At 47.2% G+C, this 27360-nt stretch overlaps 1 long non-coding RNA gene across 2 annotated transcripts in view; it reads left to right on the plus strand.

Annotated features, from left to right (window-relative positions):
* Positions 1-27360, plus strand: part of LOC138566038 (uncharacterized) — a 268484-nt gene that overhangs the window by 135347 nt on the left and 105777 nt on the right. Inside the window, exon 1 of one of the 2 annotated variants that reach the window (XR_011301802.1) lies at positions 21282-21352. The exons of the other annotated variant lie outside the window; for it this stretch is intronic. This is a non-coding gene — a long non-coding RNA (uncharacterized lncRNA). Of the gene's footprint in view, positions 1-21281; positions 21353-27360 lie in introns of those variants that run through there. 2 annotated transcript variants of the gene reach the window in all.

A 27360-nucleotide genomic window follows, 5' to 3' on the forward strand; every position in this document is an offset into this window, starting at 1 on the left:
TTGCCATGGGCAAAAGTGCGAAATGTCAAGTATACTGTCTCAGTGTCAGGTATCGAACCAAGTGTAGCAAATCTAATCAGGTCCAGAAAGTAACTACAAGGGAACTACCTGAGCGGTTTAAGCGGCCCCCACATTTTCCTATTTTACATCCATAATGCCTGTGAATACGATGAGTACGGTGAATAAGATGCCAGAGGAGAGGAAAATGAAGAACAATCCCCGCAGCAAATGTCCAAAGACTACAAAATCCCTTAAATAAGTCAAAGTTCCAATTAGCCTAAAAAAACTCACGAGCAGCCCACAACCAGCTCACCAAGTAACCATTGAGTTGTGAGCTGCACAAGGAGATGGACACTGATGGCGAATAGTGAATAAAAATAACAGTATCTATTCAATGCCCAATCAAATTCACCGAACTCACCAGTTTACATTTAATAACTTAAGATGGTGAAAGACGTGAGATCATATCAAATTGAACCCCGCAAGATAACCAACATAATGAGCATGCTACAATAAGCCACATCATATTGCAGCTCTTGGAGCCTCAGGACTAACTGCAGCAAACTGTGATGAAAAGCGGGGATGAGCCTGCGCCGCTTCCCACTCCAATGTACCCCCTTCCTAAGGGATGTGGTGTTGCGTGAGTGCATCAGGAATCCTCCACAGAGGGGAACAGTCTGCACTGTTCTGCTCCTCTGGACCCTGTCCTAATGGACATGGCCCGGTGTGACGTGATGGCGACGGCAATCCTCCACAGTGGGGAACAGTCTGCTCTGCTGCCTGCTCCATTCAGATAATAATGCCAGGTCATCTTCATTACAGAACCCTGCAAATGGAACATATTAAACCTCTTCAGAAAGGTTTAAGTTATTCTACTAGGGCCCTAGTTTCCACAGAGGCAAGAGATGAGTTACAGTGGTGATGTTACACCATCCACTGGTCACCTTGCACACACGAATACCCGTGCAGCCACTAAGCCCTCCCTCTCAGGTCCTGATTTACCTTCCACTTCTAATCTCAGGTCCTCACTCCCTCAAGTAGCACGGCAGCGGCTATGCAACACGAACACACGAGGGTATCCAATGCGTTATGGTAATTCTCACGTATTGCGACATTGGCAGCTGCCCTGGCGTCTTGGAGATAGTCGACGAAGACGCCGGCCTTTTCCTTTGCTTCATCACGCCTCTAGGAAGACCCGGCAGCGTTTTTTGAAATCTTGGGTCATGTGACACAGAAACATGCTATCTCATCAGTCACGTGGTGGGGTCATGTGACACTCCTAGGCCCCTTCAAAACTGGAGAGGGAACGCTCATTCAGTGCTTCACAGCTGACCCAATCAGGCACTGTTCGGCGTCTTCCTGTCTCCACATCTCGATTCTGGACTACGGACTGTTCTTCTTGGATTCCTCTGTCAAGCTCTCGGATTCTGTTTTGCTGTTTTAGGACCTTTTGAACTGTGTTTTGGATTCCTTTGGATTACCCCTGGTTTTGACGAACTTGGCTGGCTTTTGACCTTGGAACTCTTAACGGACTGTTTTCGGATTACCCTCTCCATTCAGGTTTTGCAGTGCTACTCAACAACGATCTACGCCTACTCACTACAGCTTGCTACATTCTGCAACCACACGGAACACCTCCATTTTCTTCTGTGCTCTTCCCAGACCCCACCTTGGTAAGCCCCTTGTTATTTGTGATCTCGCCATTTCAGTTCATTGTTTCTCCATTGTACTGACCCATTGCTTGCTTTACAGCGGTCGGGTCACCGGTGTTCCTGGTTCCTGGCGTTCTTCGGCACTCAAAAAACCTGTGACCTCAAGGATCGCTCAGGAAGTTATTTGTATCTTTCTGAGTGGAACTTGTGGACAGAGGCCCCATAATCTTCACGACCATCAAGTCATAACAGGTGAATGTTACATATGGATTCATGGAACAGCAAAGCCATTTTCACTTTGTCCCCAAACCTATCATTGAAATCAGATGCACATGCAACAAGGTGAATCAGTAAGAATTTCAGATATCAGAATTAGAAATGATGGTCCGAAGGACTAATGTGAGAATGTCTATGCTATGGGAAATAGCAGAAAGAAGCCTGGAAGATCTTAGTGGATTTATTTAGAGAACTTTTCAAATCTACACTCTAGAATCCCAAGGCTAAATCGACCGATCTAAAGTGGTTCTGTGACTTTATCATGCTCTAAATATTGGGGACAGACACAGGGGAAAACAAGTATAATTTCGATAAGTTGTCTGATGTTTCATGTGAGAAAGCACATCCCTAGTCTGGTGCGACAGAAGTGGAAAATAAATGCTGTAACATGTCTATACATCATGTTGCCCAATGAAAGCCAGAAGGCTTGCAAATTCAGCTAAACGAAAGCACAGATGTATATTCTAACAAAATTACTCACCGTAGTGTCTTACTCCTAGTCCATAGTCCCCTTTACTCCATACTTGTGGGGACATTCTGTCCTTCAGGACGGAACAGGAGCACTTTTGTCAAAAGCATCAACAATTTAATTGTGCTTCTTTTATTTTTACGAGGTGCCACAGCACGTGGCCGTAACCCCGCCCTCATGAGTTCCGCCCCACGCATTGCCCTTCAGTCCTATTCTATCGCTAGGTCTGAGACCATTTAAGCAATTATAGAGGATACGTTTTAGAGGGGATGGCGGGCAGGCATATGGAGGAAGGGAGACTATGGACTAGGGGTAAGAGTAGTCACTACAGTGAGTAACTTTGTTATACTCCTACGTCCCGCCCCCTTTCCTCCATACATGTGGGAGATTCCCAAGCACAACTAGAGGTAGTAAGGGTGGATGGAAAGTCCCTTCACTGAAACGGACTAGATGAGCATGGGTGCCCCTAGGAGGTTGGAGGCCCTGTATCTTATAGGCCTCTGAAATGCATGATGCAATCCAGCGGGAAATAGATACTTTGGAAGCTGGTTTCCCTTTCGGGTCTCCGAATGTGACAAAGAGTTATGAGGAGCTACAGAGTTCACTCGTTCTATTGAGGTAAAACTTAAGGGCTCGCACGACGTCCAAGTTGTATAAAACTCTCTCACCATCAGATGTCGGGTTAGGAAAAAAGACAGGTAAGGAGACTGATTGGTTCAAATAATATTCGGTAACCACCTTAGGCAGGAAGGAAGGATGAGTGCGAAGCACAACCTTATCCCTGTGAAAAGTGAGGAACGGATGTTCCACAGAAAGAGCTTGGAGCTCGCTTCCTTGCCTTGCTGATTATATCACAATCAGAAAAGCAACCTTCCAAGAGAGGTACTTAAGATCGTTAGTGGCCATGGGTTCAAATGGCTTATGGCATAAAGCGGTGAGGACCACATTTAAATCCCCCTTGGGATGAGGAGTGCGTACCAGCAGGAAGAGATGAAGGAGTCCTGCAAAATGCCTTTTGAAGACTGGTTTGGTCAATGAAAAAGAACAGCTGTCCGTGGACAGGTAGGCCGCAATGGTGGATAAATACATTCTGCAAGACAGAACATAAATGCCAGAAGCTGCCATGTGAGACACAAAGAATAGAACAGTGTCGACCGTAGCATGTCTAGGGTTGAGCTGTTCAGCTAAGCACCAGTGGCAAAAATGGAGCGATTTGCTCCTATTTTGAGCCCTCATAGAAGGCTTCCTGGCTGCTTGGGTAATTTGCATATTGTCTTCTGACAGATTGAACTGCGCTAAAGATCTGAACTCAGGCACCAAGCCGCCAAGCTGAACGATTGAGGGGAGGGGTGTCAGAGCTGGTGATCGCTCTGGTGAAGAAGGTCGGGTGTCAGCGGCAATCTGATCGGGGGAAGAATCGACAGATGCTGAAGTTCCGAAAACCAGAATCTGGCTGGCCACCAAGGATCTATGAATAAGAGAGTGCAGTTCGATGCAGTCCAGAGCTTGCACAGTGACCGATGAATTACTGGCAATGGAGGGACGGCATAAGCCTTCACCTTGTCCCTCAGGATCTCAAGGGCGTCCCCCATGGAGGACGCCCCAAGTCCGTCGCTGGATGCATAAAGAGGAAGTTTCCTGTTTGTAGAAGTTGCAAAGAGGTCCCCCTCGGGAGTGCCCCATTGGTGGAAAATGTTGGAGAGGACATCGCTGTTCATTTCCCACTCGTAATTGGCTGCCGACTGACGGCTGAGTGAGTCTGCAGTTACACTGACATGACCTGGGATGTGTATTGTTACGACTGGTCTACGGCGCAGTTTGATATGGCATCGTTGGCGGCTTCAGCCTAGGGTGAGACTTTGTACTTCCAACATGGCACCTGTGATCAGAAGGAACGGTCCAGTTCCTAAGACGGGAGACGGGAGTGAAGCTCCACCTCCCTTCCCAGAAACAGTACATAGTCCCTGGACACCCGAACAACAATGCGTTGCTACTGTCTACAGAGGCTTTGCTCCGTGAGTTGCCGTCCGTAGCATTACTTAGCCCTTTTCGACTTGCATTCCAAATACTAACTCCTTTTTCCTCTGTTTGAACACTCGTGTAGGGAAGCTCCGCCTCCCCCAACATCTACATCCGCGCTGCCGACTTCCCCCGGCTACCGAACATGGAATTGCTTATCAACTCTCGTAAGCTACTTTCCCCTATTGGGCCACGAGCCTTTTGTCGGGCCATCTCCCCCCTTACTAGGGTTGATCTCCCTTCCTTGTTTATCCCCAGAATACCATCTTTACCGGTTACGTTCCGGCTTCATTTCAGAATCACAGAGCAAGCCTCCGCGGGTACTCATCTCTGAGGCTCATAATCACACAAACATTGGTAGGAATACTTTCTATATAACCTCCTCCTTCCGTCCTTATTCACTTTATCTTTCAAAAATAATCACCTTCTCTGTCTATTTCCGGTTTCACTTTCTTAAAGATTGGGAACTCTCTACAGCAACACAGTTCCTCCCAATAGCCCCTCGTGACTTCAAACCAGGTACAATCACTCCTATCAGAAACTCTCAGGAAAGTCCCTATAATACCCCGGTTAACCCTTTACTTTCTGTTCCCAGTTCGTCACAAGACTGTTACCTCGAAAGAACATACTTACCTGCCTACAAGAAGCGTCATCACGCAAGACGAATAAGAAGCTGATCCAGTTCCTCCTTCAGCGCTCCATACTTATAACCAGGTTTTCTTCCCCAAGAGGGTTTCCCGGGAGCTTCCTTTCGGCGCCTGTGTTCGAAGGCGCCGGAAGATTGTTTCAGGTGGACTTCTCTAATCTTCGTTTCATATCGAAGACAAGGTAGGCATTGTTTCCTTGTTTATGTCTGCGGGATTGTCTGTGGGGTCTCTCCAGAAAGGGAAACCATTAAAAGATAACATGTATAGCCTGGAGCCAGACCTTGTGCTGAATGGCCCAGTCTCAAATTTGTATGGTAAGTTCACACAAGGAGAGGTGACTTGGTGCCGCCCTGCTTGTTGATGTAAAACATCGCCACAGAATTATCTGTGTGAATACGCACTACCCGGTCGGTGATAGTCGGTAGAAAATCTTTGAGCGCCAGGACCACAGCCAGGAGTTCCAGATAATTGATATGAAACTGCCTGTCCTGGGGCGTCCATAGGTCGAATACTTTGAGGTGACCAGGCGTGGCTCCCCACCCCAAAAGGGACGAGTCTGTTGTAACCGTCACTTGTGGGCAGGGCTCCTGGAAGGAGGCCCCTACTGAGCGGTTGTTGGTCGAGGACCACCATTGTAGATTCGCTGTCATGCAGGATGGAACTGGAATTATCTTGGAATCCGGATCCGATGCCTGAGACCAGCAGTTCTGAAGAGCTAGCTGAGTGACCCTCATCTTCCATCGTGCAAGAGGTAGAGCTAGAACGCAAGAGGCCATGAGACCCAGAAGTCTTTGGAACCACCAGGCCGTCATGTGCGAGGACTGGAGGAAGAGACGACACATGGTCGATAGGTCTGCAATCCTGTCCGCCGCTAGGAACACCTTGGTACTGACTGTATTCCAATGAAAACCCAGGAAAATTAGACTTGAGAGACTGTCATGTACGATTTCCACCAATTCACTGACAGCCCAAGATGGAACAGGAGCTGAAGGAGAGACTGAAGATTGGTCAAAGCCGTATGTGGGCAAGAACTGCGCAGGAGCCAATCGTTCAAGTATGGATATACATGAACCCCCTGCAGTCTGAGGAAAGCTGTGATTACCGACATCATCTTCGTAAAGACATGCGGCGCCGAGCTGAGATCAAAAGGAAATGCATGAAGCTGGAAGTGTTCCATTACCACAGAGAACCGCAGCTATTTCCGATGCGGACTCCAAATCAGAATGGGCATGTATGCTTTCTGGAGGTCTACTACGCTGAGCCAATCACCCTTCCGAAGAGAGGACTTTATTTGGCAAGGCGTGATCATCTTGAATTTCTCTTGGGGAAGAGATAGATTGAACTGGGAAAGATCGTGGGTAGTGCGCAGGGCAGCTTGGTTGGGTTTGGGCACTGTGAACAAACGGGAGTAGTAGCCTCCCCCTTGTTCCCTGAGGGGAACAGGCTTCACCGCTCTGAGGTCTAGAAGCTTCTGTACCTTGGCTCTGAGGGAGGGCAACCCAGTCTGCTGGAAGCGAGGGTTGAAGGGTGGGGTTTGGGGGAAGGGCAAGCGGAAGCCCGCCTGAGCGATAGACAAAACCCATCGGTCTTCGGTGATGGTCTGCCACGCCTCCAGATGAAACGAGATTCATCCTCCCACCACAGTCTCATGCGACCGACAGAAAATATAATTTGGATGATTTGTTGGCAGGGAGACTACCTGTCCCTGGAGAGGAGGCTGATGGGTGAGAGAAAAAACAACCACCATGCCGATGTTGCTTACGGCGGAGCCCGCCAACCGAAGCTTCAGATCGGTGCGCACAGCGATCCTGAAACCCCCTGAACCCAGAGAAGGACTGAGTTTGGGACCATGACCTCTGTGAATAAGGGGCCTTAGCTGGAGCTTTCGCCAGGACTGATAAAGACTTGGTGGTTTGAGTACTCGCCTTAGTCTTGGTGAGTTCCTCATCTGTGGAGGAATGGAACAACTCCTTACTATCAAAAGGAAGGTTCAGCACTTTGTCCTGCACTTCCTTGGAGAACTTTGTCGCGTGGAGCCACGCTTGGCGGGAGATGTCAACCCTGACCATAAGGCCTCGAGCAGAGGTATCTACGTGGTGTGCTGCAGCCACCAGTAGATCCTGTGCCAACACTCTGGCGTCCAACAAACCGGCTTTGAAGTCTTCTAGCCTATCCGCGAGAATACATTCCTGGAAATCAGCTAGCTCCCTCCACAGCTGCCAGGATGAGCTCGATGTTAGCCTGACGAAGTTGGAGCGCCGAATTGGAAAAGACTTTCTTGCCAATGGCGTCAAGAAGTTTGTCCTCCTTGGAGAGGATTTGGGCCGCTGCAGTGGAGGATGTAGAGGCCGTCTTGGACTGGAGAGTGGCTGCTGCCACCACCGTTGACGATGGGAGCGGACAAGCCGACAAGGCTATATCTTCCGAGGCATGAAGCTTGTATCGAGCGTCAATCCTCTTGTTGAGATGCTGCCCAGTATGGGGTTTTCCCCAGACCTTATAGGCCTCAGCCAAGACGCCCTTCTGGAGGAACAGGCCGGAAAGCTCCTGAGGTGATAGAGTGAAGGCTCCAGAAACCACCCACTCCTGTGGAGCGGGGGCCTCGGACACTGGAATGTCAAGCAAAGCCATCATATCCAGCACACGGTCATGAAATGTTCTAATAGAGCGCGACTGTTCATCGCTGTCCTGGTCCGCTTGGCCCTTATCCAGTGAAGCGGGAGCAAAAGACTGATCCGCTGCACGTGGTGCCTCAGGTTTTAAAGTGTCTAGCGGAGCACCCAATGTTTTTTCAGTCAGGGAAAGCAGAGGCAGAGGAGCAAGTGGTGGAGGAGATGGCACCCCCGGGACCAGCGTAGGATCAGGTGGTACAGGAGGTCCAGGATACATTTTCCTAAAAAGCCCCTTAAAGTACACTCTCATGGGGTCAGAATGCATGAGCGTCTGAAACTTCCCAAAAAACGCATCCTCAGACGAAGGTCTAGGCGCTGGAGTGGACAGAGGCCGCTCGGGAGGGGCATACCCCCATGAACGCAATGAGTATGGTTGCCAGGAAGGCCCACCACCGGCTGGATCCACATAGAACAGGGGTGCAGAACCAGGTGGGAGCGAGACTGTATGAGGCAGCGGTGCCCGAGCACACCAATCGACTGAAGGGCGAAACAAGTTTTTGTTATCCACATAGCATGAAAAAAACTGCTCAGCCCCAAAGGAAATCCACCCAGCACCAGCCGTCATGAACGTTGGTGTAAGAGAGGTAGTCAAAATGGCCACCCTGGACCATGGAGGTTGAGCCGTTATTTTGTCGAAACCTGAGGTGAACTGCATCACAGGAGAAAGTGAGGCAACTGTCAGAGGTCTTATGTGTATGTGACATTTTAGCCTTGAAACAAGGACCCTCGGCCGAGCCGGCACTATACGTATCTGGATCTAATGTTTTACCAGTAGGCAAGGGGCACTGGAAATCCAAGAGTAAGACTTTGATTCAATTTCTGGCAACTGGAAATGTCTAAGCTTGCTATGGACCAGATCCCGTGGGGACTTCAAAGAGTGTCGCTGTATGAGGAGACCTGGTGAAACGTACACCTCTATGAACAGATCTGTTACTGTTAGGCTGAGCAAAGTAAACCAACCCCTCACTCTGCTCTTTCCTCCCCTTGCATCGTTCCATTGCCTCCTCTTGGACCAAGCTTCCCTGCTTAAGCCATTAAAAATCCTATTGACAGTGTTCAATATTGCTAGTAGCCAGGAGGCCCTAATGAGCATCCTCCCATGAGACTGCTTCTGGGATTCTTGACTGCATCTTCACCTGCTTGCCCCCTTCATTGCCATTCCCACTTCCTCGCATTCATTCCCTCAATGGGATCTGTCCCTGCTCCATTACCTCTCCTGGTAGTATGTGGGCCCATTGTTTTAGCTGTCCACAAACTGGAGCATGGCATCACAAAAAGTGCTATTATAACTGCTATTTTGTGTTTTACTTGTAGTTTTGGATTGCAAGAAAATATTTTTTAAGGCCCTTTTAATGAGTGGATCAAACCATATTAATTGAGGGTTGTTAAATTAATTGGGCCAGTAGTTGATATTCTGGTTTGATGCCCTGGCCTGCTTTCCCCCAGGACATCAGCAAGAAATCGTATCTACATTTGTTGAAATGTGTGTATTTTCCTTTCCCCCGCCATTTGCAAAGGCTGTTTTAACAACTGCTTCGATCCTCTCCCGCATGGACTATTGCAACAGATTCTATTCAGGTCCCACAAAAAACGACTCACCAGCTGCAAATAACTCAAAGCCAAGCTGCCAGGCTAATCCTGCAGCTGAAGTCCTGAGACCATATTGCGCCAGCACTACAATCCCTGATCTGGTACCTGCAGAGCTCTGGGTATCCCTTAAACCATTCTGCTTCATTCATTGTGCTTATTGGCTAGGAAGGCTATGCCCCGCAGTACATCATTCAGAAGATAATCAAGAACTGCCCCGCCAAGTCAGTCCCTTTTTTTCCTGTACTCTGGCTTGTGTTAAGAAAATATAAATTGATTGCCAATTCTAGAATGAGGTTAATGCTTTCATATGGAATAGCCTTAACACCTTGTGGTGCTTGGACAATTTTCTCCTGTTCAGAAGACTACCAAAAACATTCTTGCCTTTGATCATTCATAATGTTGCATTTGGGCCCACTGACACTGAACACACCCTAACCCTGTGTTACCAATGAGCTCCTGCACCACTAGATCCAAGGCGTTTGTTTTACATCATTTACTTGTCTTGTACAGCACTTGGCCCATGCTCCCACCCCAGCAATTACCTGTTCCTGTGTCCACAACCTTCTAACACCATGCCGACTTTGTGTCCCCTACCCAGTTTCCTCCCCGTTCCACTTGGTGCACTATAAAGTGACTGTGCACACCTTTGGTGCCTTACAAAACAATAAAGAAATAAAGTGATAAATATAGTAGCAAGGTGCCAACTAATCAACTGTTAATCAGTATGAGGCAACTCAATAATTAAGCACCAGATTCCTACAACTGTGCAGTAGCTGGTATAGAACTACTGACATCAGAGGAAAATGTGCAACCTTTTAGTTGTTGCTAATGCATAATTTATAGAGTGGTTCCATAATTGGTACTCATCAGGCGCGCAACGTCATTGAGCTGACTGGGCTGACGTCCTCCACTCCCTGTATTGTTAGCTGAGGGGCGGGGCTTCTGTACACTTTAACAGTTAAAAGGATCAGGAACATGCTTCTGGGAGCCTTTTGTTTCTTCCAACGCAAATCTACTATCTGCTCGCTCAGCTCGGATGATCAAGCACTGCCCGTTTCCCAGAGTCACAGCTCCCCTTAGACACACAGGCTGCCGTAATAAACTCGACAACACGTTTCTTTTGTCATCAGCAGCCTTGTTATGCATGATGGTGAATTTCCAACTGAAAGCCCACCAGTCACCTTGCAAAACTGTGACAGTTAAAGTGAGCAACAAATTAAAGCACCCTTTGAAAATGTGTTCACATCCATAATGTCTAATAGCTTGATATGCTAAAAAGTAAAGTTTGTTTTGATGTCCTTAGTTGAATGTTCTTAAAACCATACATAACAACACGCTGGAGGTTTGTGACGAATCTCCAAACCTAAGTGAGTTTATGACACAACTTATTTTATTGTGTGTCTTAAAGCTCTGAAAATAAAGTGGGTAAATAGATATTTTGCCTTTTGCATTTTATAGTTTTCCATTAATGATGTGGAAAATATAGGTACACTGCTATTATTTTGGCCTAACATAAGGATGTGCATGTTGTCATGATGCCTTACTATATGTATGTGTGTATTTTGTAAGTAAACTTTATAGGACAGTATTATTGTAGGTCTTGACACCCACAACTTAAATATTTCTTCCACGATGACAGTGCCCAAATGTAAGTGGGTTAAAATTCCTGCTTCGCTGTTTAGCGTAAGTGTGTGATCATGGACAAATAATGGAATCTCACCCTGACTACAACTGCAAAAATTGGAGTGCGTATAAGTGATTACATTTACATCCTTACAATAGGACAGTTTTAATAAGTGTAGGGACAAATTGGTGTACTCTGGTGCTCCTCTGCTAGTGGCTCCAATACTGTCACATAGAATTGCATTATTACTGCACTGGCCCTCCCCCAGTCTGGTATCACTTGATTTGACAGGTAGACATAGGGCCTCATTACGACCCAGGAGGTAGGGGGTTAACAGCGCCGGTAGAGCTGCCATCGCCGTTAACCCGCTACCGCCTCATTACGAGGTCTGCTCGTGGGTCCCGCTAAGGACGCCTGGTAAAACTTATGGGCCTCATTACAAGTATGGAGGTAGTAAAACCAGGCGTCCTTAGCGGGTCCCGCAAGCAGACCAGGATGCTAACAACAGGCCCGTCATTAACAGGCCCGTTGTTAGCATCCTTCCCATTGAGCCCTATGGGGGCTCAAATGGGAATGGGGATGTACCGGGTCCGGGTTCCTTGAATGGGGAAATACCAGGCCCTCCAAGGTCGGAATGGCCCTGTATTTCCCCATTCAAGGAACCCGGACCCGGTATGGGGGTAGCCATGCTGCTAAAAGAGGCATGGCTACCTCCATACTTGTAATGAGGCCCATAGTCTTACCAGCCAGTCAGTGTACTAGAGATTCTAGTACAGCGGACTAACTGTGGTTGAACCAACATTATATTTTCTCCCCTGTTGCTCCCAGCAACTGAAGTTGCTTGGTCCGTCCAGATTACTACACCACACTCTGCTATATCCTGCTATGCTATGATATTGAGTCTTTCATTGCACATCATCTGCCATTTTCACACTTTCTAGGACCTTCAGGCTCTGCAAGAAGTGGGTGTTTTCAGACTTAAAGGAGAGAGTTAACTGATTGTAACATTGAAGCTGCACTAGAATAGTTTCATTACAATGAGTAATGAAGTTAGGACACAAGTAAGTTTGGCACTCCTCCACCGTCTCTGAAGTTAGCGCCTCTTCCAACATTTGAAGGGTTAGCCCCGCCTAAATTTTAGCCTAGGTGCACCCCTGGATGTGCACACTTGCATTTTGTTAGGCAGAGTGGTGAGGGAAGCCTTTTCAGCGAAACTGGCAGTGTTAAAGTTTTACTGTGTTTGTTCAGAAAAATGTACTTGAACAAACAGTACAACTTTAAAGCTGCTACTTTCAAGAAAGACTTCCATCGCCTCTCTGCATATTGCCCTTTAAAATACTATTTGATAGTTGGTCCCCACGCCAGACCATGGGGTTGGAGGGAAACGGTGGGGGCGGAGCCCTGCCCATTTTCTGAAGTGCCCCCTCCCATCACCACTTAGCCCCCCCCCTGAAATGTAGGTTTCGTTGCGCCCCTGGTACTCATTTTATCGACCTTGTAATTGTGAAGTGCATAATGAAGCCTGTAGCAAACACAAAGTGCTCAATAGCCAGTCCTAACTTGTCTGATCTTTCAAATGTGCAGTTTTGGAGGTCGCAAGTTGAGGGTACACGACAGTGGATGGTGACCGACCACTGTCATCAAAGGGTAGACCCCACGCCCGTGGGTGATTTTTGGAGGACCGGATTCGAAAATGTAGTATGCACCCTTTAATTGGTCCTGCCTAGTTTCCTGAAAGTGTGATCCAAACAATTGTGAACATTTGAAATGTCCCAAATTTGTGTTTTGCTATTCAGGAAATAATTTGATATGCATTCCTGGGTTTGAAAAGGTGTGCACCTTTTGCCAGCAACTTTAAAATCTCCTCTCGGCAGTGTGGATAATTTTCTGACGGGAAAATGCTTGTGTCCTGTGCCTTTTCTTCAATTAGGAAAGGACAACTGAGTGAGCTTTTCATGTTTCACTTTAAGATCTGTTCACTTAATGATTTTCACTACCCTTGTGTGTTAATGTGTCCGGTGCTCTCTCGCTTTTTTCTGACTTGTGCCCTGCTGTTGTCTGATAATGCGAGAAAGAGGGTGGGGCTGGAGGCAGGATAGGGACGCGGGTTGGGAGCTTAGTAGGTCCTTTCTCCCCTGCCCCAAAGAGACAATGCTAATAAAGTGGCGCCTTATGTCAGCACTAATTGAAAAGGAAGATGAATAAGCATGTATTTCAAAGCAAGCATCCATCAATTAAAAAAACACAAGTAACCCTTTCTGTGAGCTGTCTGCACTTTCTGGATAGACAGCTGGTTAAAAAGGGAATTCTTACAGGATGTTGAGAGGTCACATTTATTAGGCAAATCAATTTTGGATGCAAGGTTCCAAGACATAAGGCAGCTTTAATGTTCATGAGTAGCGGTTTATTTCAATCATTACAGCATATGACCATGCATTGATATCCACAAGAAATACCTTGCCTGGTTTTATGATGCAGTCTTCATTTTGTCGGGCTGCAAAGCCTAAAGGTGCATCAGATCATCAATAACTGTGTCCGTCTCTTTCGGTAAATTCTCATTGTATAAAAAGTACAGCAAGCCGAGTTAACCTGTTCTCATTTATTGATCACCTGGGATAATTATTCAGAAATCTCAAAGTTGAGAAGGATCTTTCACCACTAGCTGATGAAACGAATTGTGGCAAATATCTGAAGTCACTGCCAGGTTGCAATCTGCAAAAGCAGTGGCCACTGGTGAATTTGTGAACTGGAGGGGCATAAATTCATGCGTCTAATATGCGTGAGCGACCAAGCGCAGCCAGGATGTCTGAAACAAACAAGGGGGGTTCGTGGAAGTACTTTCCACCCCACCCCTCCCCCCAAAGAAAACATTCTTTAAAATGATGGGTTACAATGATATCGTTTACAGAACTTTCTGTGAAATCAAGTCTGTATGGTAGTACATGTGAAAATTCAATAGTTGCAAGCAGGGCTTTAAGTGGGGTAAGAAATCGAGAGGGGGCCCTCATTTGGGGGCGTGGCTTCTGGGAGGGGCGTGGCCTAAAAAGCACGCAAATCGTAAGGTTTGCACACAGATATATACACATGTTATATATCTGTGTGCGTACCTTACTATGGTGTGTGTACTTTGTAGGCCATGTTTTCTAAACATAGAAATATGTTACATATGTTACATATTTCTATGTTTAGAAAAGATGGCCTGCAAAGTACACAAACCATAGTAAGGTACGCACACAGATATATAACATGTATATATATTTGTGTGCGTACCTTACGGTTTGCCTAGTTTTCAGGCCATGTTTTCGGGTTTATAAAAGATGGCTTTGAAAGTACACAATTCAAGCCATCTTTTATAAAGCTTTGACTACGGACAAAATTGCCCGTCGGCAAAGCTTTATAAAAGATGGCTTGAAATGTGTACTTTCAAAGCCACCTTTTATAAACCTCGAAATATGTCGAGGAATCCCCAGGTTCGCCGAGGGTTAAAGACGCCTCGGCGACCTGGGGAAACAAAGGAACAGTAACTGCCTCTGATGACCCCTCGCGCGAGGGGTCACCAGAGGCAGTTACTATGACTGACAGAAGTGGCAGCCAGGCACAGCATCGCTGTGGTTGGCTGCCACTTCTGTCAGCTAGCCTGACTTCATGGCAGGCGCATCTCCCGTCGCGGCTGCGGCCGCGACGGGATAATGCATCCCGCCAATGTTAGGTGCGGTGGGACTGGGGGCCCCGGCAGGGCCCCGGCTCAGCCCCACTTTTTGGAGACTGCCGGGGCCCGGCCCCGGCAGGCCCCGGCCCACTTAAAGCACTGGTTGCAAGTTACCAACAGTAAACAGGCCAATATTTCAATGCATTTTCATCATGCCTTTGACAACATGTGACAGTATAAAATAATTTCATGCTGGTTGTGCCTACACCTGTCCTTGAATTCATACTGCACCAATATATGCTAGTATTACCATATACAGACTACCAGCCAATAAATATTCCATGCCACAGAAAGAGTATATCCAGACTGGCTAAACCAAGATAGTTCAGTGTACCAAGTAATCACATTTATGTCTGCTTTTACCCTTGATGCAAAGTACAAAAATGCCATGACACACAAAGAATGTATGGCTACACTGTAGCCAACAATTTAAATGAGTCTAGCCACGTAATAACACTTATCTTGCTTGAGTTACCCTTAATGTCAAGTAACAAATGCCAGGCCACATTAAGAAAGTAAATGCACACTGACACAATAGGACAAGCTAGTCACGTAATAACGCTTATGTTCGCAGAAGCCTTGATGCCATGTAAAAAATGTCAGGCCACATTAAGAAAGTAAATGCAGACTAGCACTACTAATGTCGGTCGGTCTAACCATGTAATAACACTTATTATATTTGCTTTTCCCTGGAAGTAAAAAATGCCATGCTGCATTAAGTATATGCAGGCTTACCCTAGCAGTGCCAGTCGGCATATATTGTCTTAAAGGGTCAGGGCATTTTTTTACTTGGCATCAAGGGAAAAACAAGCATAATGATATGATTTGGTATCTGTAACTAGCCTTTACACAAGTGTTTCTGCCACAGGACAGAGGAGGGGAGACAGAGGGTTGACAAGACAAACGATCTTACTAGGCATTGTGACATTCAGATCGTGCAAGTGCAACGAGAAGTGCAGGGAAGAGGGTATGGGGAGAAGTACAGGGAAGGGGCACGAGGGGAAGTGCAGTCAGGACAGCAGGGCCCTGAGTAAGTGCGAGGACGGCAGAGGACTACACAGGTGCAATCCCAGACCGGAAGTGGTGGGTAGGCCAGAAGTCAGTGCAGGGTCACTGGTCAAGGTGGGGGGGATGGGAGGGCATGCTACCCAGTGTGAGCCTGAGGGCAACCACTCCACCAGTCAGGGCGAGCAGACAGGCAGATTAGCAGGGGAGAGGGAGAGAGAAGGAAGACGAGAAGCGGAATGTCTAGAGCAGTCTCTGGAACTTCAGGTGATCCGGCTCAAGTCTGAGAGGGACAGGGAGGCACCTGCAGAGTAGAGCGATCTACCCCCACTCTCTGTTTGGAGAAGCGTCCTACCTGTAGAGAGTTTGAGGTAACTGAGCGGAGGCCTCTAGAAGGAAGGCATTTACGAAGAGAGTGTTGGATATAGAGAGGACCACGGCCCCAGAAAGCCTTGTGGATGATGCAGAGGATCTTAAACTTGATCCTCGCGGCCACCGGGAGCCAGTGGAAAGATTTCAGAGCTGGAGAGATGCAGTCCCTGGGCTTGAGTGCAAGGACAAGTGTCGCAGTCCTGTTCTGGATTAGTTGAAGAGGGAAAAGAGTAGAGTTAGGAAGACTGAGAAAGAGGCTGTTGCAGTAGTACAGCCTGGAGAGAACCAGAGCTCTGGAGATAGTGAGCGTCTGGGGAAAGGTGAGAAAAGGTAGGACACCTCTGAGAAGGTGCAGCTGGAAGTCGGCCTTCTTGGCAAGATCCGTGATGTGTGGAGAGAAGGAGAAAGTGGAGTCGAAGATGTCGCCAAGGTTTTTTGCCTCACAGGAGGGGTAGGGGAAAAGTGGGAGCAGGGGTCCCAATGAGAAGAATCTCTGTCTTACTGGCATTAAGGCAGTGGTGGTTAGAGGTGCACCAACCCTGAATAGCGGATAGACAGTCAGGAATGAGCGAGGGGGGGAGAAGAGGCTGAGGGTAGCCTGAAAGAGAGCTTTGTGTCATTCACATAACACTGAAAGTTAGAGGAGAAAGTAGAGAGCAGGTTGGCCGGGGGGGACACACACGAAAACCCACAAAACACATATATATAAAAAAAAAAAAAAATCGACCATTTGGCATTCGACCAAATGGTGTCGACCAAATTGCAGTCGACCAGTTTGTTGTCGACCAGTTGACTGGACACCAGTTTCCATGCCTCTGGCCGATCTGAAGCCAGACTGATGGTCATGGAGGTAACCAGCAGTTTCAGTGTGGAGGCTTAGTTGAGAGATGACCAGTTACTCAAGGAATTTGCCCAGGAAAGGAGAGATAAAGATCAGGCGATAGTTTTCCGGGCAGGAAGGAACAGCCTAAGGCTTTTCCAGGAGGGTGTGCACAAGGGAGTGCTTTACAAGAGAGGGGAAAGATCCAGTGGCAAAGGAATTATTGCAGAAATCGGCCAAGGCTGGAGCGAGGAAAACAATGTTGTCCTTAATGGTTCTGGAGGAGCAGGGGAGCACTTGTTTGGATGAAACTTTCATAGACCGGGCTTGTATAGAAACATCATCAGTTGTTATAGGAAAGAGAGAGAAGAGAAGGAGAGGAAAGGGAAGGGTGGCCAGAGGGGGCCTGAGAGAGGTAGAGGGAGAGAGATGAGGAGAGAAGGATAGCCTGGACAGGATGCCCTGAGTTTTAGTGGTGAAATGAGAAGCCAGGGCCATACAGAGGGCCTGGGAAGCAACAGGAGAGGCAGAGACTACAGTTGGATTGGCCAGCTCCTAGCAGATTTTAAATGTTATTACCTGGCTAGGCTAGGCTGACCTACATTCAATGAAGGACAGTCTAGCCAGGTAATAACACTCATTGTGTTTGCTTTACTGTGCTGTGCATTTACTGTGGATCAAGGGTAAAGCAAACTAAGGGTTATTACGTGGCTCAACTGCCCTACATTGAATGTAAGCCAGTATAGCTAGTAATAACAATTCACTTACCATGTTTGCTTTACCCTTGATTTAAACAAAAAAGATTAATATGCCCCCAGCAACCTGCACCCCTAAATTTAGGGGTCGGGGCTGACACAAACTCACGCACACAAACACTTTCACACATTCATACAACTCCTTGCATGTACACATTCATAAAAAATAGAAAAAAAACACCTACATGCATCCATACAATCCATACACATTAAATAAAAAAACATACCTGCATTCACCCTCCACACAAGCCTGTGTCCCCACAGGAAGGACCTGATGGCTCTCCCCTCCTCACTGCAACATGAACGCGCTGACTGATGGGAGAGGACTGGCGCAATAAGAAGACTAGAGCAATAATGGGAGAGGTGAGAATTGGGAATCACAGAATGGGGAGAAAAAAAGCAAGAAGCCCTGGAATGGGGACACGAGACAGAGAAGTCTGTTGCGGGCAAACGAACCAAGAAGCCCAGAGTGGAAAATGAGCAAGAGAAAGCCCCAGAGGGGCCCAGGAAGAGACTGAATGAACCCCAGACTGCAAGAAGAGGGAAATACTAATGTCTCCCATGAAGGGAGACGGACTGCGAGACACACAGGTTTCAAGGAGAACCAGAGGGACCCAGCTGGAAACCCTAGATGGCCCTCCAGTCATAAACTAACTATATGTTTTGGACTGCGAACATAGGCAAGGGCCTATGATAAAGGGACACAAGGGTGGGGGTCAGAAGCTAGCAGCCTACCTTTCCCTTGGTCAAAGCCCAAAAGTATGTCTTCGTGGTTTTATATTTTCTTTTGAGCAATAGGGAAAGAAAGTAGGTTAGAATTGGATTTCTGGATAGAGGACGTCATTTATTTTTGAACATCTTGACATACTTAAAAGCACCCTTGTTCCTTCATTTGTATAGATTTGGGCTTAGCATCACAGAATTAGGGAAATATTAGGTATTTCAGAATCAGAAGAGGAAATAAACCTTTTGAACATCATGACTGCTTGTCCGTCTCATGATTCTGACCCACCACATAACCCTCTAAAGCACTTCAGACAAGGTTAATGCTTAGCACTTTGCTGAGTACCATCAGGGTCACAATAAACTGCTATCACTGGCCTTCTGTAGATTTCTAGTGCTGGATAAGGATGGACATGTTAAAATTTCATTTAGGCAACAATCAACAAAGGGAAGGAATTCTTTGAAAAAACAACACAGCAAAAACCAAGCAGAGTAAAAGCTTTACGTGAGCCAAGATGCTAAAATCACCGGAAGAACATTTTTCTAGCTGGTCTTCCAAACACCCTATACTGGGTGGGAGCAGAGTCTTTTATGAAGATTGTTATTGGCTGATAGTCGCCCAGCAGTCTCGTATTGCTGCAACCTTGCTCCCTTTGCTAATGCTGAGGCTCTGACAGTGAGCTGCACAGGGGACATAGATGGCCATTGGATAGCAAGGTGTCATTTCAGTTTGAGCTCCATGAAACTGACCACTAACATAATATTGCTTGCCCCATCACATCCCTGTTCAACCAGATTGTTCAGGTCATGATCCAGGCCTTTAAGCACTGTCACAATACTATTGGCAATTCCTTTTCCTGTTGTATCTGCAATTTCTTTGCACCGTTGTAAGCAAATAAATGCTACCAACTGCGTTTCCAAAGGGGAAAAATGTGTGTCTCCAGTTGCCATTAAGTGGTTTGTTGAGAAAGAAATGGCAAGAGTAACTAACTGGAAATCATTCTACATCCCACCCTAACCAACAGCACATCTATACACACCAATCTCCACTCAAACAGTTACACAAAGGAACGATCATCACCTGAAGATATGTCTACATTAAATTTGCCTAAATAGCACACTAATCCACCACATATAAATCAAGATAACACTCTTTATACACCACTCTGACAATTGCCACAACCAAACACACATCATTTACAGTACTAAAGTGGAATGCACATTAACCACTGCTCCAGACCACTCACACAATATATAAAACGGACATGTCACAGAAAGCCCTATCTTTTAAGATCAAGCACACATCAACACTGCAACAAAGCAACCTTGTGCTACTCATATGTTGGCCCCCTTAACCCAACTCTTGCAGATCCTAAAACTCCAAGAAACAGTGAAAATGATACTGGGTGCTAAACAAGACTCAATAACATAGCATAACTGGGCATAGAGTTTCACTCATACTCTTGTACTCTCCACAGTCCACACAACTTGGGGGACTGCTAGAAATAGGGGAGGAAATTAATGTTGCCCCTGCTCAGCTTAGTCTTCTATACTAAAAGAGATGACATGATTTGCTAAGGATCACACACTGTAGTTAAATAGTGAAATTGGTATTGTAACCCATGCACAGTTTAACCACTTGAAAACATACCTTCCAAAATCCACTTAGCACAAATATTTAAAGTTTGGATTTAAGGCCTACAATGTCTTATAGAGCAGAACTCTCAAGTTTCCCGTGGCTATGCGTGAGAATGCCATCCAGTCCGGATTTTTCTCTGGAATTCTGGGACTTTGTTTTCCTAAATTTAAAATAGGATAGAAAAAACTACTGATTCCAGAATCCAAAAGGGGAAAAAACAAGTAGCTGCAAGATCTATGATATTTTAGAATATAAATACTACATCCCCCTTTTTTTCTCATCCCATTTTATCGCATATATATGCGGGAGGAGACCCCTGCCCACAGACCTGCTATAACCCTCTGCCTTTTTTATTGACTTTACCAGGGTAATCAGAAATGCAGTATTTTGGGATTCAGCATCATACCACAAAATTATGGGGCGATACCGAACTGCATGGCCTTCTCATACGCAATCAGAAGAAAATTTAGAGCTCGAATAGTTTACAAAATAAAATACACCTATCTCCAAGCATAGCAAAGTACAATAAGTAAATCCTTAGAGAGCACATGCTAAAGCAAAATAATGTTGTTGTTGCTTTATTTACCACATCCTGAATGAAAAACTAGAAGGCCCAAAATGCAAAATATCGCAAGCCTGAAAAAAAAAAAAATTAGACCACTAATTGGATAAAGATTAGTCACAAACGTACAGCAGGCTGGTGTGCAAGATGTTAAGAGTATTTGCCTATCCACATAGAGCAACCCTTTACTGTGTATGTCAGACATTATGGCAAACATTTAAAAGGGGATCTTTAAGTGAAAACCTTTTTGCTAAGGTAATGAGCCTATCAGTGTCGCATAAAGGGTGTGCTAGATAAGAGAAAGGGGCAATTGCGTGTCATTAAAAGGCCACAGGCAGCCCAGTCCAGGACATTGCCAGTTTCCTGCGAGGCCACAGGCAATTCAGCCTAAGCTTTGAAACTACACTGGCTGGGATTGGGGCCCTTCTCAGCCCGGCCTGGCTTCTTTCACAATATAAACCCACATGAGAACGAAAGTCCCGTTCTCTTCGTGTGTTTACATTGAGAAAGAAGCCAGATCTGGGCGAGAAGGGACATGCGGTTGGATCCATCCGCAACTGGGGACCTATATTTAATGGCGTGTTGATGTGTCCACCGGTGCCTCGGCAAGGACTGCAATGCTTTGCGCCAAAGTTTATTCAAACTCAGATTAAACTAGACCGCGGTGTCCGAGAGTCCGCCATGGGCTGTATGCTTCCCACTTTGCCAGTCACGTGTTTTTCCGCTTCCGGGTAAAACATTAGTTATGCAACCTCAGCAAGGACGCACATGTGGGCCCTCTCCTCCGAAAGAGGAAGCGGACAGAACCAGGGTCCACGGTTTGTTATTGTTGTACAGTATGAGAAACCCGTTTAATCAGGGTTGTCTGTTCGAATTTGCGATTGGAGGTTTTGTGATGAGGCGTGATGAAAGACCGCTAGTCGCTGTTGTAGAGCCGCCCTGATTGAGTGCCATACTAAATGCTTTTCGACTTCTCAGCCTCGGGTCACAAGGGGTGTTGCGTGCTACTTGGACACGCCTGTTTCATTCAATTTCATGTACATGCATGTGACTGTATTTGATCATCGCACTGGTGAAATTTAGAATGACTATAACATCTATATTTTTTCTGCACACTTGTTCAGCGAAGTTATGCAGAAAACATGTGCACCCATCATTCTCCTTCCAATAAAATGTTACCTGTTTATATTATTATTATTATACAAAGTAGGTCTTCCTTTAAATGCCAATTTGTCTTTAGTCGGTGCGCACGTGTTTCTGCAATGGGAATCCTTTTAGAGATTCACATGTTTTGCATGCACTGCCATCTATTGATCAATGCATAATGGGTAACCGTGCGTTGAAGGTGCCAGGGGTTTCTGGTGAAATATACAATACTTTTTGCCATCACATCTTGGCTTGTCGCCAGAAAGAAACTTTGATGGCGTTTCTAGGCAATTATACGTGATGGAACCCTTGCTGGTGTTATGTAATGTTTATGTGGTTAGCTAAAGCAGTTGTGCTCTTATTACCTTTCCTGGCTGTGAGTGAAAGTACCTTTGCTCAAACGGAGAAAAGTGAAGGCTAGGATGCTAGCTCTGCGCATCATAAAGGTGGGCCTTGAGCACTGTTGGGTGGAACCAGAGAAATTATGAGTTGTCTGAGAGGATATGCTGAGCTGGGGCTGAGACCATACCTCTTGGCGTACAGTATTGGACCACGTGGCTGCTTTGAAAACGTTAATTTACACCCTCGATTGCCTGTCCGGACACATTGACTAGACAGGATCGTTATAATGTTTTACTTTTGTTATGGGGCTCTGTACGGCCTATGTCAAACTTATAAGGGAATAGGGGTCTTAATCCCTTCTTCCGAACCACAGAAGCCAAATAGATTGACCCCTCCCACCGTGGTTGGCACCGGCGCCTGAAGACTGATATCACAGGAAGCCACGTAGCAGCCAATGGGGGGAAGATGGAGTTAGGGAAAAAGGGATGCAGTGGGAAAGGAGGAGAACATACACAAGCAAATACATACAATACAGCGATATTCCTGAACCTGTAACTCTATTTCCTGAACACCTAACCTGACCTCCGATACCTGTAATGACCTTGTTACATACGAATCATAGGAGCTCTTTAAACTCCACTTTGCACCTCACAGAACATAAGCGGATAACCTAGAACATGGACTTTGAACATAACATAGGGCTTGAACATAACGTAGGACTTGGACAGTCATTCCTTGAACATACGTAGATTGGCTTACAAGCTAAATGGCACAAACAAAAGGGTGTCCCTTTTTATGAAGACACGAGACACATGGCCCGTCGGGCACAATGAAGCCACAAACAATGATTTAGGAAAAAAGACACACACGAACATGCCCTTGTACTGTGTGGAACCATGCGTGTTCTTTAAATAGTCTCTATATCTTTCCCAGTGCCCAGTTTTATCCATTCAGAGCTTTATAGCATGTTTTCTCCACATGGCGTGTCTAATGCATGGCATGTATCTTAGGGCGTGTTACCTCACACGCCCACTACCGCGTTGAAGTAGTCAATTAATAAACAAGTAAGCATATAGCAACTCCAGAATATGAACACTGGGGTCAAAAACACTTAACTGATGGTCCGGATGCCTCACAAGGACATCCGGTCCCTGAAGAGCGATGCCCGAAGCTTATGGGAACCCGCTTCACTGCCGCGGCCCGTGGTTATTCAGCTGTTCGTCACCGTCGCGGCCCGGGGAAGCTCCAAGAGTCCTTCGGCGTCTGAGAATTTCTGCATGCCTGCTCCTAAACTGCCGCCGCCCGTGCTGAAAATCATTAATTACCTGCACTGAGGCACGGGCGGCGGCAAGTTTTAACAGTTGCTGCTAATGAACAGCTGTTGTAGCGCGCGATAGGAGAACTACACCGTTCCCAACGCCTCATGGGAAATGTAGTTTATCGCCTCTTGCAAAGCAAGAAGCGCCGACCTGAAGCTTTCCTCCGATTCTTGACAGCCTAGGCATGTGGCGCAGCATGACACGCAGTGAGACACTGACACGATGTTGGTGTTTGACAGGCCCCGTTCCAGTCTGCCGCACGGGCGCAACACAGGCCTCTTTATTGTTGGCCCCGGTCAAGTGACACCACACTCCCCCAAATTTTTATAACAACCGGCCTTGGGCCTTCAGAACAAGTTATAACTAGCAAACAGGCAAAATGGGATTTAAACAAACATGTCAAGCACATAACTCCCTTGTATTGAGCGACTAACAGTCTCCTACGTGATTCTCAGGTGGTCAGGTCGTAGTCTTTGAGTCGCACCGGAGATCCTCTCGACTCTCTGGCAGGGTAGCGCTATTCCGTCCCGGTGGTAGGGGCTGTTCCTTGGAGATGTCCAGGCTCCCTGGGTGTTGGCTCGGCGGCTGCTTCTGGATAGGGTTCTCCTGATACATCATCATCTCTGTCATCCGCATCCGGATGGTGAACTGTGAGGTCTGTTTTGTCCATGCCAGTCGGCCGGCATCCAAGGGGGGGCTGAAAGCCTCCTGAAGAAGCTCGAGTTTCGCATTACTAGTCCGTGGTCATCAGCGGCTGTCGCTTGCGAACCTTGCACTCGCACTACCTTCATTCCCTTCTGAGTGGTGAGTTCTCACTAGGACTGTGTCTCCCACAGCTATGTGATGGTCTCTTAGTCCTCGCCTGTTGTTCTCTCTCTGGATTGTCATTTCTCTTCAGGCCTGTACTTTTCTATTGTTTATTGTTCCTGGAACTCTTCCTTCCGGGTCGTGCAGAAATGTGTGTGGACACCTTTAAAAAAAGGGCCTTGGCTGGAGCTACTCCCGTCGAGCAGTATGGGGTTGTCCTATACTCAAGGAGGAATTGGAAGAGGGCTCTCTTTTCACTTGACCCTTGCCTATGGGCTATACGTAAACACTTGTTGAGCGTACGCATGAAGCATTCCGCTTCGCCATTCGCGTGTGGCCACACAGGTGTTATTTTCCTGTGACTGAGGCTTCTTCTGGCTAGGAACTCTTCTGGGCCCGTGCTCTGGAAAGGGGACTTCCTTGAGGAAAGTGTGGGTTGCAAAAAAAAATTCCATTGCTGGAATGACGTCTTGGAGGGCGAACGATGGGACAAAATCGACTTCCGGGTATCGGGACTACTGGTCCCTCATCACTAGGAAGTGTGACTCTCTCTGTGTTGACCCGAAATCCATGTGGACAGTGTCCCATGGTTCGTCACTTCTGGGCATGCTCTGGATAGCTGGTTCCCTGATGTGAGCGGCGGCGGCTTGGCACCATTTGCAGGCTTTGATAGACTCTTCCACCTTTGATTCTAATGCAGGGAACTAGACCTTGAGTCTGAGGAGGTTTTTTGTTTTTGCTGCGTCTTGGTGGCCATGGTGGGCAAGAGTTATCACCTGGTCAATCAGCCCTCTGGGGATGACTATCTGCGTCCCTCTCAGTAGGAGTCCATGTCTGTGAACGTGAGCTCACCTCGTGCTTTCTACAGTGGCGCCAGCGTGTCTGGCTTCTTGCGTCTTGGAGCCCAGGTCTTCCATAACCAACTTCAAATTTCCCATTTCCATGGCGTCGTGCAGAATCTGGAAGCATCCATCGTTTATGGAAGCCGCCTTGATTTCCTCAAGGTCCATTGAGTTGGGGACAGAGCTCTCTGTGATGAGGCGTAAGTGCTCTTCAGCTGCCGCCACCTCCTCGGGGAATATTGTGTTTGACAGCTTAGAGTGTCAAGACAAATAGTCTGCGGCGTTGCTCTGTCCTGGTTTGTACTTCAGGTCCACGTTATAATCAATGCGAGGAGGAGGGTTTGCTGACCCGCCCATCATGATTGGAAGAAGGGGTTTGTCATCGGTGACCACCTTCACTGGTTTCCCATGACTGTATATGTGGAAGTGGTGCCCCCCCCCAGTACTGGTAGGGCCTCCCGCTCTATTTGTGAGTACCTTTGTACTGTAGGTGAGAGTGCTCGACTCACATATGCCACGGTGCACTGTGTGCCGTCATTGTTGACTTGAGTGAGGATGGCTCTGAGTCCGAACGTGCTTGCGTCCACGACAATCTCTGTGCTCTTCTATGGGTCGAAGAACGACAGTATATATTCATCAGACAGCTCTTTCTTGATGTTGTCGAATGCTGTCTGTTCTAGGGCCGACCATCTCCAGGTTGTTGTCTGCTTGGTGAGGTTCCTCAGGCGTTCTGACACGGTTGCTAGGTTTTCTATGAAGCGGCCACACTAAGTGACCATGCCCAGGAAACTCCTTTCTTCTTACACCGTCTCAGGTGGTTTGGCCTCTTGAGTGTCTTTGACTTTTGCCGGGCGGCTGAAATCCCTCCCTCTTGGAAAACAAAGCCGAAGAATTTGATTTTGTTTCTTAAGAATTCACATTTCTCACAGTGGAGGGTTAGGCCCAGGGTGGATGCTTGTCAGGACCTTCTCAAGTCTCTCCAGGTGCACGCACTCGGATTTGGCATGTATTAGAATGTCATCACTGACATTTAGAGTACCTGGTAGCCCTACCAGAGCGCCACGGATGGCGTTCTGAAACACCTCTGTGGCAGATGAGATGCCGAAGTTGAGCCATTTGTACCTGTAGAGGCCAATGTGAGTGGTGAAAGTCGTAATGTACCGGCTGTCCTGGTGGAGTAGGGGCTGATGTAGCCAGACCGGAGGTCAATCTTGGAAAATACAGTGGCACCGCCCAGCTCCGTGATGATATCGTCCAGGGTGGGTGTCAGGTGTCCTTCCCCTCTTGATCGCCTTGTTGGGCAGCCTCATGTCCAAGCAGATACAGACTTTGTCCGGTTGTTTGGGCTAGACCCACAGGGTGGGTCCTTCAACTCTTTCAATGATGTTGAGGTCGTCAAGGTCTTGGATCTCCTTTTCGACCTGCTTGTGGAGGTGGAAGGGCACTCTCCTGTCTGTACTTCAGAGCCACCGGCTGGACCCTGGCTTCTATGTGGAGCCTGATTGGTTTTCCTGCAATCCGCCCGATTCCTGTGAATATGTCTGGGAACCTTGGCAGGAGCAACTGGACGTCTTTTACGAATACCCCATTGGCGAAGTGGACGAGGCCTAGGGCTTCGGCTGCGGCGTAGCCAAGTAGCTTCAGTGTAGCTACCTTAGTGACGTAGAACCTGGCTCGTATGGATGTTCCGTGATGCTGGACGGTGGTGATGAAAGTGCCTTCCAGTGGTGGAGGAGTTTTGCCACCAAAGGTGAAGATACGCACTCTTGTGTCTTGAAGTGCCGGCAGTCCTGGTAATGTCCGGTATTGTTCGTCAGCCAGTACGTTCACCGAGGCTCCTGTGTCGAGGAGTATGTGAACTGGAGTTTAGGATAGTCACTGCGCATTGGGGTTGGCGTTTTCCTCGCCCCCCGACTGTTAGCACCGCTGATACGAAGAAAACATCCTCATCTTCTTTTCTGAAACCCGCAATAGGAGGGTCTCCCTGTGGGCCAGTGGACGCGGTGTTAGCGGATTGACTCGCTCTATCTTGTGGGAAGCCTCTGGGGCGTTCCTTTCCTCCCGGCACTGTTGCTGGCGCTGATGCTCTGCACACCCTCGCAAAATGGTTTGGGATGCCATTTTGTGCAGGTGTACCCCTTTTCCTGGGCAGTCTTTTTCATGAGGAGGGTGATACCCACATTGCGCGCAGGGGGCTGGAGTGGTAGTGTTACTCTGCTTTTTCTGCCACCAGGCATTTCTTGTTGCTTGGAGGTTGCTGTCCTACTAGTCACACTTCCTCTAGCTTTACTGATTTCAGGGGCACCTCCATTTTTGGAGGCCATTACGTCTGCCAGTTCGTGAGAGCGCCCTAGTTCGAGGATCCTGTGG

The sequence above is a fragment of the Ambystoma mexicanum genome, chromosome 2p, assembly GCF_040938575.1.
Source record: "Ambystoma mexicanum isolate Mex_15411 chromosome 2p, UKY_AmexF1_1, whole genome shotgun sequence".
Lineage (NCBI taxonomy): Eukaryota > Metazoa > Chordata > Amphibia > Caudata > Ambystomatidae > Ambystoma > Ambystoma mexicanum.